At 39.0% G+C, this 18,990-nt stretch overlaps 1 pseudogene; it reads right to left on the minus strand.

Annotated features, from left to right (window-relative positions):
• Positions 1-8,900: 8,900 nt before the first annotated feature.
• LOC116576914 lies at positions 8,901-9,576 on the minus strand (annotated as a pseudogene).
• Positions 9,577-18,990: the final 9,414 nt, after the last annotated feature.

The raw sequence follows: 18,990 nt of genomic DNA on the forward strand, positions 1-18,990 counted from the left end.
AGAAAAGCCTTCTAAATGTTCATTGCATCTGTTAATTCTTTAGAATTCTAGCTCAGACAGCGAGGGAGCTGGTAGTGAGTTTTTCTAATGAAAAGCCCAAGGTTGGTGGAGTCCAACTCATTGCATTTAAATCCAGGTCCCGCCACTTGTCATCTGGGTGACTTTTGGTGAAAAATAGTGGCTTTCAATTTTCTGAGAGCACCCTATGTGCCAAGCTCTTCACATCCATCATCTCCTTTAATCCTCATAATATAAGCAGTGGGACGGATGTTTGAAGTCACCATTGTCGTCACTGCACACACAAAGAAAGGAAGGCTAAGAAAAATGAAATGATTTGCCTCAGGGTTGTCTACATCGTAAATGGCAGGAAAGGAATGTGAGAGAGCAGGGCCATACTTCCTCCCCATTATAATGCAGCTATGTTATCGAAGCTTCATGAGCTTTGGTGTCCTCACCTGTGAAGCACCTAATAGTAATGACAAACTACTCCCAAATGCTTCTTATTATATTCCAGGCACTTTTCTAAATAGCGACACACCATATCTTGTTTCATCGTCACAAAGTTCTAAACATAGGAACTAGTTTTATTCCCATTTTACAGAGGAGTAAGTGAGTCTTAGAGAGGTTGAGAAACTAACCCAGATTGCATGCGGCTGATAAGTCGTGGAGCCAGGATTCTATTTTGAGCCTGTTTGGCTCCAAGCCCAAGCTCTTTCTACTTTCTGCCCTAGGACGGTGACCTCCAAAAGGCCTGCTGACGGAGATACGGAGATACGGTATGTACGCAAAGAGAGGATGACAGGAATGTGAGAGGGAGGAGGAAATGAATTCCAACCGAGAGGAATACGGACAGCTTTATGGAGAATGTAGAGGAGAATCGCTGGATGGAAATTGACTTTAATGAGGCTCAGAAATCCATCTGTTTTACAAAGGGAGGCACACCCTCATTACGGACCAGTGTTTATGCTAAGGGCTGGACAGAGTCCTTGCCATAGACATGTCTAATAAATCTAAGACAGGTCCTGTATCTTATCCATCTCGGTCCTACGTCCCCCCTCCCTTCCGCCTCCCACCCCAATAGCATCTAGCATGGGTGCTTGGACTATAGTACATACTTCACAGTGGAGATGTCCTTGTCCCTATCATACATTCCCTAAATGAATAAATGAATAACCTCAGGAAGGATTTGGTTGGGAGCAAGTGGCTCTCCCGGTTTGGGGGACACTGCCGCCCCACAGTGGGAAGACCCTATCCCTCTTTTCTTTCTCCCTGTAGCTCCTCTGACAAGAAGCCCACAGGCTGAATGATAGGGGCTCACTGCACCAGAGATGATTTATGGTTCTTTGTTCTACTAACCCTTTCACATTCCTCTCCATCCTCTTTCTGCAACCAATTCATCATGATTTAAATGAAACTTTGGATGGGGAACTATGGCTCAGTCCTGAGACAATTGTTCAAGACACCTGAACAACAATAGGTCTAGCATTTGAATCTATAAAAGATCACTTCTCCATTGGGATTATCTTAGATTTCCCTGCTTTCCCCAAGGACCCAGGGAAATGCCTGGTACTCAAACTGAACAGTGAAAAGAAAGGGGCAACATGGAGCTAAGCGGCTGTCGAAGGCAAGGTTCTATAGTTTCTCCATAATTAGAATAAAGGAGGCCCCAAGGAAGATCTCAGTCTGGGCTGCAGAATAGCTTTGCGAAGATGCTTCGGAGTTCTTTTATTCAGTGCTCTGGGAACCCCAGGCTTGTTGGGTCAATCTGCCATCAAAATGATGATGGCCCAGTGAAGCAAAACTTCCTTGGTTCTTCATGCTATTAATACACTCTGACGTCACACTAATCAAAGTAAACTCACTATCATGGCTCTAGGAGTGATCTAACAGTGAGCATTTCGCTCATTTGTCATTAAGCATACGTCAGTCACATCATTCATGAGATACCCAAGGCTGGTGTTACTTTGACTATGTCAGCATAGTCAGAATCAAGAGTTAAATTATTGAGCAAAAAAACCCACGTATACTGAGTTTAATAGAAAAATCATTATAAAAATGGGCATTTAAAATTTTATTGATTGTTTCATATCATCACCTTATTGTGAAAAGAACTATGATGGTTAGAGACTAAGATCCTAACATCATTTTTTATAACACAGATAAGTAGGTGATGCCTTCTAATTTTTTACTGCGTGATGCTTAACTCTTCTTCTGTGTCTCATTTTCTCTTTTTTGTACACAATTAGGAGATAAATGTTTGCTTCCTATCCTCCTCAAGACAAAACTCAAATGCAATACAAACAAGATATTTTCTATAATAATGTGTTCAAAAAAGTTAAAATACATCTTAATTTCAGGGAACCACATCAGACTTTAAATGCACAAAGGAATGTCAGGGCACCTGAGTGGCTCAGTTGGTTAAGTGTCTGCCTTCAGCTCAGGTCATGATCCCCGGTTCCAGAATCAAGCCGCGCCCCGCCCACCACTCCCCCCAACCCCGTGCACCCCCGCAGCGTCAACCGTCAGGCTCAGAGGGAGTCTGCTTCTCCCTCTCCCTCTGCTCCTCCCTCTGCTCATGCACAGGTGCACTCGTAAATAAATAAATAAATAAATAAATAAATAAATAAAATCTTTTTAAAAATATAAGTAAATAAATGAATAAAAATACTAACTTCATATACAATTTGTTAACATTCACACTAAGTAATATAAAATATGAGAACTGGGTTTTATTTTTCCTCAAGAGTTTTGTCCCTCAAAATAATTGTCCCTGAAAATAATTCTGTGTTAGATCCATAGTTCTCAAACTGTGTCCCAAGGCACCACAGGGTACCGTAGCAGCAAGCCTATGGAGGAAGATAGAATATTTTATTTATTTATTTATTTAAATAATATAGTTAACATACAGTGTTATATTTGTTTCAGATGTACAATATAGCAATTCAATAATTCCATAGATAAGCCAGTGCTCATCACGACAAGTACACTCCTTGATTTCTATCGCCTATTTCACCCATCCCACTACCCACTTCCTCTCTGGTAATCAACAGTTTGTTCTCTATAGTTAAGAGTCTGTTTCTATTTGCTCGTTTGTTTTGTTTCTTAAACTCCACATATGAGTGAAATCATATGGTATTTGACTTTCTCTTATGGACTAATTTCACTTAGCATTATATTCTCTAGTTCCATCCATGTTGTTGCAAATGTCAAGATTTCATTCTTTTTCATGGGTGCATAATATTTCATTGTATTTGTTACCATCCCAGCATCTTTATCCATTCATCTATCAATGGACAGCTGAGCTGCTCCCATACTTTGGCTGTTGTAAATAATGCTCCTATAATCATAGAGGTGTATATATCTCTTTGAATTAATGTTTTTGTATTTGGGGGGTAAATACTCAGTAGTGTGATTACAGGATTTTAGGGTAGATAATTCTATTTTAATTTTTTGAGGAACCCCCATACTATTTTCCAGAGTGGCTGCACCAGTTTTCTGGTGCAACAACAGTTGCAAGAACTTCCCAACAACAGTGCAAGAAGGTTTTTTTTCTCCACATCCTCACCAACACTTGTTTTGGTTTTGATTTTAGCCCTTCTGACAGGTGTGAGGTGATATCTCAATGTGGTTTTGATTTGCATTTCCCCAATGATGAGTGACATTGAACATCTTTTCATGTGTCTGTTGGCCATCTGGATGTCTTCTTTGGAGGAATGTCTGTTCATGTCTTCTGCCCATTTCCTATTTGGATTCCTTGTTTTTCAGGTGTTGAGATGTATAAGTTCTTTATATATTTTAGATACTAATCTTTTATTGGATATGTCATTTGCCTCAGGAGACATATCTAGAAAAATGTTGCTACAACCAATCTCAGAGACATTACTGCCTGTGCACTCTTCTAGGGTTTGTATGGTTTCAGATCTCACATGTAGATCTTTAATCCATTTTGAGTTTATTTTTGTGCATGGTGTAAGAAAGTGGTCTAGTTCCATTCTTTTGCATGCTGCTGATCAATTTTCCCAACACCATTTGTTGAAGAGACTATCTTTTCCCATTGGATATTCTTTCCTGCTTTGTCAAAGACTAATTGGTCATATAATTGTAGATTTATTTCTGGGCTTTCTATTCCACTGATCTATGTGTCCATTTTTGTGTCACTACCATACTGTACTAATTACTACCACTTTGTAATATAAGTTGGACGTCTAGAATTGTGATACCTCTGGCTTTGCTTTTTTTTTTTTTTTTTAACTGCTTTGGCTATTCAGGGTCTTTTGTTGTTCCCCACAAATTTTAGGTTTGTTAGTTCTAGTTCTGTGAAAAATGTGTTGGTGTTTTCATAGGGATTACATTAAATCTATAGATTGCCTTGGGTAATATAGACATTTTAACAATATGTGTTCATCCAGTCCATAAGCATGGAATAGCTTTCCATTTCTTTGTGTCATCTTCAGGTTTTTTTCACCAATGTTTTATAGGTTTCAGAATACAGGTCTTTCACCTCTTTGGTTAGGTATATTCCTAGGTATCTTATTATTTTTGGTGCAAGTGTAAATGGGATTGTTTTCTTAATTTCTCTTTCTGCTGTTTCATTATTAGTGTATAGAATATGCAACAGATTTCTGTACATTGACTTTATTTTTTTATAATTTTTTAAAAAATTTTATAAACATATAATGTATTATTAGCCCCAGGGGTACAGGTCTGTGAATTGCCAGGTCTATACACTTCACAGCACTCACCATAGCACATACCCTTCCCAATGTCCATAACCCCACCACCCTCTCCCTATACCCCTCCCCCTGGCAACCCTCAGTTTTTTTTGTGAGATTAAGAGTCTCTTATAATTTGTCTCCCTCCCAATCCCATTTTGTTTCATTTATTCTTTCCTACCCCCCCAAACCCCCATGTTGCATCTCAACTTCCTCATATCAGGGAGATCATATGATAGTTGTCTTTCTCTGATTGACTTATTTCGCTAAGCATAATACCCTCTAGTACCATCCACATTGTCAAAAATGTCAAGATTTCATTTCTTTTGATAGCTGCATAGTATTTCATTGTATATATATATATACACCATATCTTTTTTATCCATTCATCTGTTGATGGACATCTAGGTTCTTTCCATAGTTTGACTATTGTGGGCATTGCTGCTATAAACATTTGGCGCAGGTGCCCCTTCAGATCACTACGTTTGTATCTTTAGGGTAGATACCCAGTAGTGCAATTGCTAGGTCGTAGGGTAGCTCTATTTTCAACTTTTTGAGGAACCTCCGTGCTGTTTTCCAGAGTGTCTGCTCCAGCTTGCATTCCCACCAACAGTGTAGGATGGTTCCCCTTTCTCCGCATCCTCGCCAGCATCTGTCATTTCCTGACTTGTTAGTTTTAGCCATTCTGATTGGTGTGAGGTGGTATCTCATTGTGGTTTTAATTTTTATTTCCCTGATGCCAAGTGATGTGGAGCTCTTTTTCATGTGTCTGTTGGCCATCTGGATGTCTTCTTTGCAGAAATGTCTGTTCATGTCCTCTGCCCGTTTCTTGATTGGATTATTTGTTCTTTGGGTGTTGAGTTTGCTAAGCTCTTTATAGATTTTGGATACTAGCTCTTTATCTGATATGTCATTTGCAAATATCTTCTCCCATTCTGTCAGTTGTCTTTTGGTTTTGTTGACTGTTTCCTTTGCTGTGCAAAAGGTTTTGATCTTGATGATGTTCCAATAGTTCATTTTTGCCCTTGCTTCCCTTGCCTTTGGCGATGTTCCTAATAAGAAGTTGTTGCGGCTGAGGTCGAAGAGGTTGCTGCCGGTGTTCTCCTCCAGGATTTTGATGGATTCCTTTCTCACATTGAGGTCCTTCATCCATTTTGAGACTATTTTCATGTGTGGTGTAAGGAAATGGTCCAATTTCATTTTTCTGCATGTGGTTGTCCAATTTTCCAAACACCATTTGTTGAAGAGGCTGTCTTTTTTCCACTGGACATTATTTCCTGCTTTGTCAAAAATTAGTTGACCATAGAATTTAGGGTCTATTTCTGGGCTCTCTATTCTGCTCCATTGATCTATGTACATTGATTTTATATCCTATGACTTTACTGAATTCACTTATCAGTTTTAGTAGCTTTTTGGTGGAGTCTTCTGGGGTTTCCTCTGTATGGTATCATGTCATCTGCAAATAGTGAAAGTTTTACTTCTTCCTTACCTGTTTGGATGCTTTTTATTTCTTTTTGTCATCTGACTGCTGTGGCTAGGACTTCTAGTATATTCTGAATAACAGTGGTGAGAGTGGACATCCTTGTCTTGTTCCTGATCTTTGGGGGAAAGCTCTCAGCTGTTTCCCCATTGAGTGTGATATTTACTGGGGTTTTTCATAGATGTCCTTTATTAGAAACATAGAATATTTTAAAATTTTAAGGGCATCACAGTGAAACTCAACATCTGTTAGAAATTATGTGTACTTACGGGGTGGGGTGCCTGGGTCTTACAGTCAGTTGGAGGTCCAACTCTTGGCTTTGGCTCAGTTCCTGATCTTGAGGTTGTGAGATTGTGCCCCATGTTGGGCTCTGTGTTCAGCATAGAGTCTGCCTAAGACTCTCTCTCTTCTGTCCCTGGCCCCCACTCTCTCCCTCTCTCTCAAATAAATAAATCTTTCTTTTTAAGATTTATTCATTTGAAAGAAACAGAGAGAGAGAGCGTGCACAGCAGGGAGGCAGCAGGCAGAGGGAGAAGAAGGCTCCCCACTGAGCAGGGAGCCCAATGTGGGGCTCTATCCCAGGACCCTGGGATCATGACCAGAGCTGAAGGCAGATGCTTAATTGACTGAGCCACCCAGGCACCCCAATAAATAAATCTTTTTTTTAATTATGTGAACTTCTTTAAAAAAAAAAAAAAGAGTTAAAAAAAAAAGGGGTGCCCAGCTGGCTTCGTCAGTACAGCCTGATCTTGGGGTTGTAAATTCAAGCCCCACATTGGCTTAGAGATTACTTAAAAATAAAATCTTTAAAAAAAAAAAAAAAAGAAAGAAAGAAATTGGGATGTCTGGGTGGCTCAGTTGGTTGGACGACTTCCTTCAGCTCAGGTCATGATCCCGGAGTCCCGAGATCGAGTTCCGCATCGGGCTCCCAGCTCCACGGGGAGTCTGCTTCTCTCTCTGCCCTTCTCCTCACTCATGCTCTCTCTCCCTGTCTCTCTCTCAAATAAATAAATAAAATCTTAAAAAAAAAAAAGAAATTATGTCACCTTCTAGTATGAGGTGGATCATGGTTTTGGTGTCATATCTTTGCAAAGCTGGGTTCCCTGCAGTTGCTCTGATGAAATCAAGAACTGCATGCATATCAGGACAGAGCAGGAAATGAGAGTGACACTGTCTAATCTGAGCTCTGAAGCTGTGCAGCAGGCTTACATATCCCATTAGCAAGTAATTTGATTATTTAAAAATGAAATACTATTTGCTTTTTTAGTTTGTATTTTTAATGGCTACTAAATTGTGAAATCATAAATATATTTAAGATATTTGGATCTAACAGGGCACCTGGGTGGCTCAGTTGGTTGAACAACCAACTCTTGATTTCAGCTCAGGTCATGATCTCAGGGTTCTGAGATCAAGCCCTGTGGCAGGCTTTTCGCAGAGCGTGGAGCCTGCTTGAGATTCTCTCTCTCCTTCTCTCACAATCCCTTCTCTGGTTTGCGCATGCTCTCTCTCAAAAAAAAAAAAGTTATTTGGATCTAACAATGTATGAATGAGATTATTAATTATTTCTTCTGGTGTCAATTACCATGAAAAAACTGATGATCCACTAAGACCACAGTGAATCAAGAAAGCTTGAGAACCTTGATTTTCTCAACTGTAAATGGAGTCTAATAACAGTATCTACTATGCAGAGTCACAGTGAGATTAAATGGATTAATATACGCAAATCACAAATAGAATTTAGAATATAGAATAGACTATAGAATTTAGAATAGTATCTGGTGGGGATACCAGGCTGGCTTAGTTGATAAAGCGTGCAGCCCTTGATCTCAGGGTTGTGAGTTCAAACCCCACGTCGGATGTAGAGATTACTTAAAAAAACAATAAAATCTTTTTTTTAAGATTTTATTTATTTATTTATTTGACAGAGACACACAGAGAGAGAGGGAACAGAAGCAGGGGGAGTGGGAGAGGGAGAAGCAGGCTTCCCGCCAAGCAGGGAGCCAGATGCGGGGCTCGATCCCAGGAGGCTGGGATCATGACCTGAGCCAAAGGCAGATGCTTAATGACTGAGCCACCCAGGCGCCCTGAAAAAAAAAATAATAAAATAAAATCTTTTAAAAAAAAAGAAAGGAAGAAGAATATCTAGCAAGTTGTCACAGTAGTATTAGTACCTCATTACCAAGCTACCATGATGGTTCTCTTTTTCTTTTCTTTCTTTCTTTCTTTTTTTTTAAGTTCACATCTTTTCATCTATTATCAGCATTTAAAAACAAGGAGGCTTGAGGTACTTGAATGGCTCAGTTGGTTAAGTGTCTGCCTTCAGCTCAGGTCATGATCCCAGGGTCCTAGGATCAAGCCCCACATCAGGCTCCCTGCTTGGTGAGGAGCCTGCTTTTCCCTCTCCCTCGCCCCTCCACCTGCTTGTGCTCTCTCACTCTCTTTCTCAAATAAATAAAATCTTAAGAACAAACAAAAACCAAGGAGGCTTTAAACAAAACAAAAACCAAAAAGGAGGCTTAATAAACATAAGCAGAGAAACTATTTTCTGTTCTTTCTCAAACTCCCAAGACATAAGGAATAAGGCCTAATGGGTCCCTAATCCCAACAAGTCTAGGATCACTCAGACAGACAGCCCTACACAAAGCACAATAACGAAGGGTATGAACAGAAACCACGAGTATATTTTTCTGTCACCTTTTCTTAGGGTATCAATGCATTTCAAGAATCTTCTGTTTTCCTTGCAATGATTTGAAATCCCTAGAAGACAAATGGCCATTTGCAGCAAAAATGTACTCCATGTACCAAGCTTCCACACTATGTCCCTTTTTTGTTTTTTCAACCTCAGAGCTTGCCAATGCAAGAACCTTGTCTCCAGAGCCAAGGTCTGGAGAGACTTTCTCAAACTGGCCAAGTAGAGCAGCTGCATTTGCTGATAAGAAGGCCTCGCCATCTGTACTCAGCTTCCCTCCACATGTCCTGAGAGCTGTTAGTATCTCCCCCTTTCTGTTGAGAGTAGAGGCCTCTTTCCAGCTTTACTACCACGAGATCTCTATCCATCTCTGCTAACCTTGTCTGAAGCTGACCTGTTTGTTTCTTTCAAGTAATCTGATGACCTCTGGGGTTTAAAAGGCCTGGCTCATAGAGGCCTGGTTAGCCAGTTGCATTCAGCTTGGCTCATCTCCCAAAGTCTTATTTCCAGGCATAATTTTCTTCAGTAAATCATTAAATTCACTTAGTTGCTGCCGTTTCCTTTTTGGTTTCTTCATAGTCATCGGTATCAAGTTCCTCTCTGCATTTCCACCAAATCTTGTAATTGCTGTCTAACCATTCTTCTAAATTCTCCTTTAATTTGCTTGTCTCTGTCTTTCCATTGGAAGCCATTCGGATCTCTTGCCTCCTAGCACTTTGAACTCTGCACAGTGTTGACTGGTCCCAAAGTGCGTAAACCTCCAACTGTTCAAGTTTCGGGTGTCATAAACTTGAGGAAAGTGAAATTGTTCCTCAGGACTACAAGAGGCTCAAAGTTCAAACCATTTGGAAGTGCAGTGGGCTCCTCAGGCCCTCAGGGTCCCCTGTCCCAGGACAGTTCTTTTTAATGATCTTATATTTACTAATATGTAATAGAATAGTATGTAATAGGAAAAAAAACAGTTTTGGAGTATGACTATGCATCAGTCACATGAAAACTTTATAACTGCCATAATAATCATAAATTTCTATTTAAATTTACCATCTTGGAGGAGAACAGAAACTACTCCATTCCTTTACTGTTTGATATCTTTGATTCTTAGGTCTCCTGGGATTGAAATCTTCATCCAACTGTTTGGTTTTTTTTTTTACTAACTAGAAATAAATTTGTACCTGGTACATAACAGGGAGTTTTAAAAATTGCTATAAAAAACTCTCTTTGGGGACACCTGGGTGGCTCAGTTGGTTAAGCAGCTGCCTTCGGCTCAGGTCATGATCCCAGTGTCCTGGGATCGAGTCCCACATCGGGATCCTTGCTCTGCAGGGAGCCTGCTTCTCCCTCTGACTCTGCCTTCCACTCTGTCTGCCTGTGCTCGCTCTCGCTCGCTCTCTCTCTGACAAATAAATAAATTTAAAAAAATAATAAAAAATTAAAAAAAAAACTCTCTTTGAACAGACTTACATCTTTTTAAAAACAAAATATTTTTAAGGATGTCTGGCTGACTCAGTCAGTAGACCATGCAACTCTTGATCTTGGGGTTGTAATTTCAAGCCCCATGTAAGGTGTAGGTAGAGGCTACTTTAAAAATATAGTAAAAAGTTTTAAAAAAAAGAAAAAAAATTAATTTTGTTCAGGAAACATCTAATAGAGTTTTTGACCTCGCACTACTCCCTTACCCCCAAATGATGGCTTTTCATAAGCTATTCTGCTAAGGAGCAGACAGAATCAACTCACTATACATCGATGACAGTTTTGTCTTGCTGTAGCTTAGGAAACTCCTTAAATACCACTTCTTTTTAATTTTTAATTTTTATATAATTAAAAATTTTATATAATCTCAAACTTAACAAAAATTGTAAAAACAGTACAAAAGTATTCTTGTACACCTCTCACCAAGATTTCCCATACATATTTTACCACTATATAATTTACTACTTTTCTTTTTGTAATTAATAAATATCTTGTGAGAACATACTTTGTGACTATGTATATATCCTGTTTCTCATCCAAATTTCACCCACTAGCTTGGCAAAGCTAAAAATCATCCACTAATGATTCAATTATTACAATGATAGTTGCCAAATCATGATTTTCTTTTTTAAAAAATATTTTATTTATTTATTTGACAGAGAGTGAGATACACAGCAAGAAAGGGAATACAAGCAGGGGAATGGGAGTGGGAAAAGCAGATTTCCTGCCAAGCAGGGAGCACAATACGGGACTCAATCCTAGGCCCCTAAGATCATGACCTTAGCTTAAGGCAGAAGCTTAACAACTGAGCCACCCAGGCATTCTGCCAAATAGTGATTTTCTAATCCCATCATTCTTTATACATTTATTAGCTGACATTCTAGTGCTCGCTTCGGCAGCACATATATTAGCTGACATTCTACTGTAAAGACTTACTTTCCCTTCTCACACATTTCTTATTTATTTGTTTGTATATTTTTATTTTATTCCATGGGTTATAATGCATTACTATCATTTTTATTTTTATGCTTAATTGTCCCAGATTTGGCTGGTAGGAGACTTTCAGTATGACTCTTTTTTTTTAAGATTTTTTAAAAAATATTTTATTTATTTATTTGACACAGAGAGAGAGAGAACAAGTAGGCAGAGAGGCAGGCAGAGAGAGAGAGGGAAGCAGGCTCCCCACTGAGTAGAGAGCCTGATGTGGGGCTCGATCCCAGGACCCTGGGATCATGACCTGAGCTGAAAGCAGAGGCTTTAACTCACTGAGCCACCCAGGCACCCCTTTTTTAAGATTTTATTTATTTATTTGATAGACAGAAATCACAAGTAGGTGGGGGGGCAGGCTCCCTGCTGAGCAGAGAGCCTGATGTCGAGCTTGATCACAGGACCCTGGGATCATGACCTGAGCCAAAGGCAGAGGCTTTAACCCACTGAGCCACCCAGGAGCCCCTCAGTATGACTCTTTATCATCTGGACATATCGCACCATTCTTCGAGCATTTGCTAACTTAGCAGCTTAATATGAGGCATAATATGATATTAAACTTATTCTTTCCCAGCTCTAGCTCTGGAATCAGGCAATTCACCAAAGAGCAAATGGAATTTAGAAACCATGTTCTGGGTTCTAGGTTTGCTTATTGCTCCTGGGGTATCATTGCTTCTGCACTTTCTCAGTAGACAGAGCTAAAAATTATATGCATATATACACACACCCATATCTATCTATATTAAAAGCCATGAGTTCAGGGGCACCTGGGTTGCTCGGTGGGTTAAAACCTCTGCCTTCAGCTCAGGTCATGATCCCAGGGTCCTGGGATCGAGCCCCGCATTCGGCTCTCTGCTCAGCGTGGAGCCTACCTCTCTGCCTACTTGTGATCTCTCTCTCTGTCAAATAAATAAATAAAATCTTTTTTTTTAAAAAAGCCATGAGTTCATACTGTCTTGTCCAATTCTAATCCAGTACTATAGGATATATTCCACTCTTCTCTCTCTTCCTATTTGTACCCCTTTTTTTTCAGTGAGAAGTTTGAATCCCATTGTCTATTATATTTTTACTTATTTACCCAACCCCAGAATACACAGAAAGTAGTTTTAGAATTGCTACCAAAACCAAACAAAGACAAAAAACAACCATTGTTGGTTTTATAGTCCTTTTTTTTTTCCTTTAGTCTGAGAGTATATAGTTTAAAAAATATATATTCTCAAGTTATTTGGCTTGAGTTATCTCCCCTTCCCTCCCACCACACCTGCATTTCAGTGTGATTATATTATTCATTCAAAACTTAGGTTGATTTGTTCATATTCCATTATTAGGATTTTCCCCTAGTTGTGTGTGTATATGTATTTTTTAAATATATGCATCATTAACATGGCTCTAAAAGATAGAACTGTACAAAAAGTAACATGCAGGAAAAACATCACTTTCCAACTTCTTCTCAGTATCCACACCCTTCACCCTTTCAGCCACATTCCCACCCACCTCCTGTAAATAACCAGTCTCTTAGTCTCTGGTTTATCTTTGCTGTTTTCCTTTTTGGTCAAAAAGCAAGCTCATGCCTACTTTCTCACTTCCCTTCCCCCCCCCCTTTTTTTCCTTACAGAAAAGGTAGCATACTATATTCTTCTGGTCTTTGCTTTTTTCATTAAACAGTATATCCCTGGAAATCATTCCATATCAGTTTGCAGACATGTATCACATTCTTTCTCACATAGGTGCTCTGCTATGTGCTTGTACCAAAGTTGATTCCACCACTCTTTTCTACATGGGCATTTAGATGGTTCCCAATATTTTGCAAATACAAACAGTGTAGCAATAATTGACCTTGTGCCCACGTATTTCCATATTGTTGGAGGTATAAATTTAGGGTGAATTCTTAGAAGTAGGATTACTAGGCCAAAAGTAAACACTTTTGAAGTTTTTAGATAACTAATAAGTTTTTAATGTAGAGATTTAAAGTCATTTTTATGATGATATTCATTATGTACTTATCCATAGAGATATTCTTACGTTAGATTCTGGGCTACTAGACTTTTATGCCTTTTTGCTACACAATTATATCTTAACAAATGTGTCCTAGTGATTATAAGCTATTGAATGACAACATTCTTCTTAAGTAGTATTAGATTTTGTATGTGTGTATTTAATTAGATATTTAGCACCAAGGGTAGTGTCAAAAATAATCAAGGAAAAAATCCCTTAGATCTGAAAAACAATAGGTATATAAGGATAGATCACATTCTGTCGATGGGGGTGACATAATATTTTTACATCACTAAGGAGGAGGGGTTTCCTCCCAGCAGAGTTGATGATCTGAAGTCACTGGGAACATGATGAATCGTGAGGGGAGCCAGTTTGCTGGTGCTGCAAGGCTGGTTAATTACACTGTAAATCATGCAAACACCGACATTTTGAACAAAAAGCTCTTCAGACACCAATTCCTTCTCACTAGAAGAATAGTTCTTTTAAAAGTAGGCAGATTGGTAATTATCTTAGACTGAGAATACACAAAATGTGGGCATGAATGCTCAGAGATGCAGAGAAGCTTTATAGCTTTGAAGTCTGTAAGGCATTTTAAAAATGCTTTATAAATATGATTTGATACTCTTGATTAAGCACTGTAGAAGTCAGGACAACCAACACCCACCTCTGTAGTCTATGGTCAGTATAAAACCATTATTCTGGAGTTTTATTATTTATGTCTTTCTTTTGGGAGTCTTCCTTTATATAGAGTCTAGGATTCCCCTACCCCTTAAAAAGGTAAATGTTTCATTTGGAAACCTTTGTGGGATCTGAGCTTTCACAGATGAAGATCAAAGATAGAAATTATTCCTCTGCTCCACTGCTGACTGATGTCAACAAATCCTCCCTTGTCCCCCCTCTTTTTTTCCACTATAAAAGGAAAAGAATTTCTTTATGGCACAAATATTGGTATTTTACCACATTTGCTGAATCATTTATATTTTTATAGTTTTGTTGACGTAGTGTCCACAAGGATTCTCCACAGTAAATTTGTCTCTTTGTAATTAATAAGTACCTTGTGGGACACATGTGTGACTCTAAATATCCTTGTATGTTTCTCATATGTGGGGAAGAGTTTCACGAAGAGGCTTCAGATTCACAACAGGGGTCCTCACCAGACCCCCTTAAATAGGGTATCCCTGAAATCACCTCTTGCCAAACATCTATACCCAAAGAAAACCACATTTCATTTGTTATTGCTCTTATCTTGGCATCACTAAGATGAAGGAATGCAGACTTGCTTAAAGAGCACAGGTTTTGGAATCACACAGATTGGGTTCAGATCTGGCTGCATACTATCTATAAAATTTCAGATGCCAGCCACTTAACGTCTTTGAGCCTCAGTTTCTTCTTCAGAAAAACAAGAATAATTATTAATCTCATAGGGTTGTTGTGAGGCTTCAGTGAGCTCTTCTAATATGAAAAGTACCAGACCTGTGTGCAGCCTACAATAGGCACCGATCAATGGTAGCTATTTAAAACGGATAATGTGGATATTATTTTGCTTTGTCGTAAAGTCTGATGGAATTTCTGTTTTTGATGGCTACCTTCTGCTACATTATACACCTATAATTATTGATTCAACCTCAGGTCAGAGCTGATTTAAAACCAGAAAAGCAGGGGTGTCTTGGTGGCTCAGTCTGCCTTTGGCTCAGATCATGAACACAGGGTTCTGGGGTTGGACTCCCCAGAGTCCTTTGCACCACCCCTCGCTCGTGCGTGCGCACTCTCTCTCTCTCTTTCAATTACTCTCTTTCTCTCAAATAAATAAAATCTTAAAATCAGAAAAGCATATCCTCCCCTGTAAATTCTCCCCAGGAAGTTTGACTGGGGAGTCTATGGACCTAGTGTTTATGCCAACTCTTGACTTCAATGGGGACCATCTATTTACATGTTAGTGACGTGATTCCAGAAGCCTTTATTCTGGTAAGTCTGGAGTGCCACCGTGAGGTCAGCTTTGGTCCTGGTGATATTTACTTGAATTCTGTCCTGCTTACAAGAGTATTTGAGGGGTTGCTTTTACATCGCATCATACTTGCATTAAAGACTAAAAAGTCACTCCGTTGACTCTCGAGGGCAAAAAAAACCCAAAAAGTATAAAAATTTGGATTTCTTACAGTACTTGATTTGGATTTCCTTCCTTCCTTCCTCTTCCTCCCTCCTTCTCTCCCTCCCTTCCTTCTTTCCTTCTTTCTTTCCTTCCTTTCAACTAGGCTTCAGTCCCAGCTTGGGGCTTGAACTCACAACCCTGAGATCAAGAGGTCCATGCCCTACCAAGTGAACCAGCCAGGTACCCCCTTGATTTGGATCTCTAACCTGCTATAGTATTGTTGAATCTTGAGAATTGGACATCGAAAATTTAGCTCCAGGGAAAGTGAGATTTTCATCTAAGTGTGAGTGGCTGCTGATTTGTTATCTTTGTCCAATCACCGTCTCCCCAGCTTTTATTTTTTTCCTTCCCCCACCCCAACTTATGTTTTAATTAAGCCCCTGAAGCTGTGATTTAGAAGTCTCTAGTTCCCTTTGCAAAGAAATAATTCCCATTTCCACATGACCTTTAGAAACTCCACTCAGGTATCCCACAAAAATCTCAAACTCAGCCTACTCAAAACTAAACTGGTTATATTGTCCTTACACAAACCTCGCCAATATATCCAATATTCTCCATTTCCACAAACAGAACCATCCTCACTCAGTCACAGAAATTTGAGACATGGAAGTTATCTTAGGTTTTTCCCTCTACCCATCTGCCTACATCCAGTCACTAAGGGATTCCTATCAATGTTACCTCCTTATTGTCCCTTAGTTCTGCCCCTTTAATCTCTTCCCTTTTGCTACTGCCTTAGCCCTTCACTAGACTAACTATAGCAATATTCTTCTGGTCTCTGACTTCAGATTTGCCTCCCTTCCATGTTGCTGCTAGAGTGATCTTGTAAAATTAAAAATCATTTATATCACTTGGTTAACATCCTTTAATGGCTCGGTGCTTACAAGATCAAGTCAACACTCCTTGGTATCCTATAATGGATATGGAACCAAGTCGTTACCCACCATCCAACTCCATCTTTTGCTTCATTATCTGCTTCCACCTTTTTTACTTAAATTAATACAAATGCATGCAAATTATTCATATGAACTTCTTAATTATTAGAATTTATAACCTCATGTCAATAAGTGACTTATGTCATGTGTCTTTCCATCCAGAAGTAGGGCAATTTAATATATTTTATATTGATAACAAAAAGATTTGTTGTTTGTTTTATTTTGGTCCCAACTATGAAATTTCTGTGAAGGATATAAAGAATGAAATGACTTCTAGGATAGCCTTACACTTGAGGTTCATGAGAGGAGGTGTATTAGAATGTAATAGGCTGATCACTTTCTTCTGTGTGACAAACCACTAGATCTCTGCACTAAGCTTCTATTTTTTTATTCCAGTATAATTAACATACAGTATTATATTAGTTTCAGGTATACAATATAATGATTCAGCAACTTTATATGTTACACAATGCTCATTATGATAGTATAGTCTTCCCATTCACCCGTCCCCCAACCCACCTCCCCTCTGGCAACCACGAGTTTGTTCTCTGTTTTTATTCACTTCTGGCTTTGTTGAACCACTAGCAGATCCCCAAACACAACAGGATTTTTTTTCATACCTCTTTATATTTGTTGCTTCTGTTCCCCTTACTTAAAATAACTTGACATGTCTTGTCTAAGGGTAGGCCAACTTTTTCTCCTCTATAAACCTTTCCTAACTTTCCAGAAAGCCCGTGCCATCCTGCCATTACAAAGAGACTACTTCCTTACCTGCTATAACTTACACTACTGTACCTACAGAATCCTCTTGCTTTGTCTGAAAAGAGCTCTCTACCCTTAGCAGACTTGAAGCTACTGGAGAGCAAGGACTGTGTCCAATCCTTCTGTGTATTATAAGCCCTCGTCCATGCCAAGCACACTGAAAACAACAACCACAATGTTTGGGGTATGATAGGTGGGGAGTGGAGAAGGAAAAAAATATTTTAAAAAACATAATTTTAAGGCATGGTGCGATCACGCTGTTCATAAAAACAAGATATCCCAAGTAGCTCCTACTATAGTGCTGTCCAGACTTCGTGTTCTCACTTGCTACAGTTGAGAAACCATGTGTGTCTACCAGTCAGACCATACTGGTTTTTGGAGAAATTCCAGTTATACAAAACATGATTCAATTTCCTTGCCACTTTTATTGACAATGGTTCTAAATTGTTTTGTTTTGTTTTTTCCCAAGAGGAAATGGTCCCTTAATGAGTCACCTGGACATGTCAAGATCAGAATTGATAGAAGTCCAACAATTTCCATTTGACTTTATTTATTCAACCCCAATTTATTACAAAGCACCAAGCAAAAGACATAGGTCCACTCATAAATCTGCAAGGTTGGCAATTTCAGGGATATTTGTCTATTTTATTTCATCTCATTAACTCAACGAGATTTACTGGGCACTTAATATAAAATAGGCTGCATGCCAAGCAAACATAATATGAGAATAACTGAGATACAGGCCCAGTCCCCCCAAAAGCTTAAAGTCTGACATGGGATAGATGTGGAAGCATAATTACAATGCAACAAGAAAAGAGCTAAAATAGAGGTATTTATGAAGTAGCATGAGAACTTCTGGAAAGAAGATAGACTATGTCAAGGAGGGGACGTTCAGGGTAAGCTTCACAGAGGGGAGGAGATATAAAACTGAGTTTTGTTTTAGATATAAAACAAGGAGTTTGTCATGGAGGAAAAGGAGAAAGGACATTCCAAAAGGAAAGAAAAAATACACACAAAGGTTCTGAGTTAGAAGAAGCAAAGCCAAAATAAGAAGATAAAGTTAAAACTTAGAGAGGATAACTTGCCTAAGGTCATATGGCTGGTAAGTAAAGGGGGGGAAGAGAGGGAGCTGAACCCAAGCTGAAATTATTCATGGGAGTGTGTCCTATTTCTTGAGAGGATGGAGAAGCATTGCTCTGGGCCTGGCATACAAGTTACAGGAGTACAGACTACATTCAGTAGACAATGGACAATTATGAGAGGTTTTTAAGCAGAGAAACTACATGGTTGGGGCACCTGGGTGGCTCAGGTTATAATCTCAGGGTCCTGGGATTGAGCCCTGCATCAGGCTTCCTGCTTGGTGGGGAGTCTGCTTGTCCCTCTCCCTCTGCCCTTCCACCTGCTCATGCTCTCTCTCTCAAACAAGTAAATAAATAAATAAATAAATAAAATCTTAAAAAATAAAAGGAAACAACATGGTCCCATTTGGGCTTCAAGAAGATAATTCTAGCAGTGATTATTTTTTCAAACATTAAATGTAAATTTATTCATTAATTTTTTTGAGCAGTGCTATTATGAATTTGCTTGTACATGTATATATTTGAGTAGCTGTTTAGGTACCTGTTTTCAGTTACTTTAGCTATGTATCTAGGGGTAGGATTTCTGGGTCATATGGTAATTCTATGTTTAGTGTTTAAAGGAAACAACACATTTTTTTCCACAGTGGCTGAATCATTTTTATGTTTTTATTTTTAAGATTTTATTTTTTTATTTGACAGAGAGAGAGAATAGAGATCACAAGCAGGCAGAGAGGC

This window comes from Mustela erminea, chromosome 18, assembly GCF_009829155.1.
Source record: "Mustela erminea isolate mMusErm1 chromosome 18, mMusErm1.Pri, whole genome shotgun sequence".
Lineage (NCBI taxonomy): Eukaryota > Metazoa > Chordata > Mammalia > Carnivora > Mustelidae > Mustela > Mustela erminea.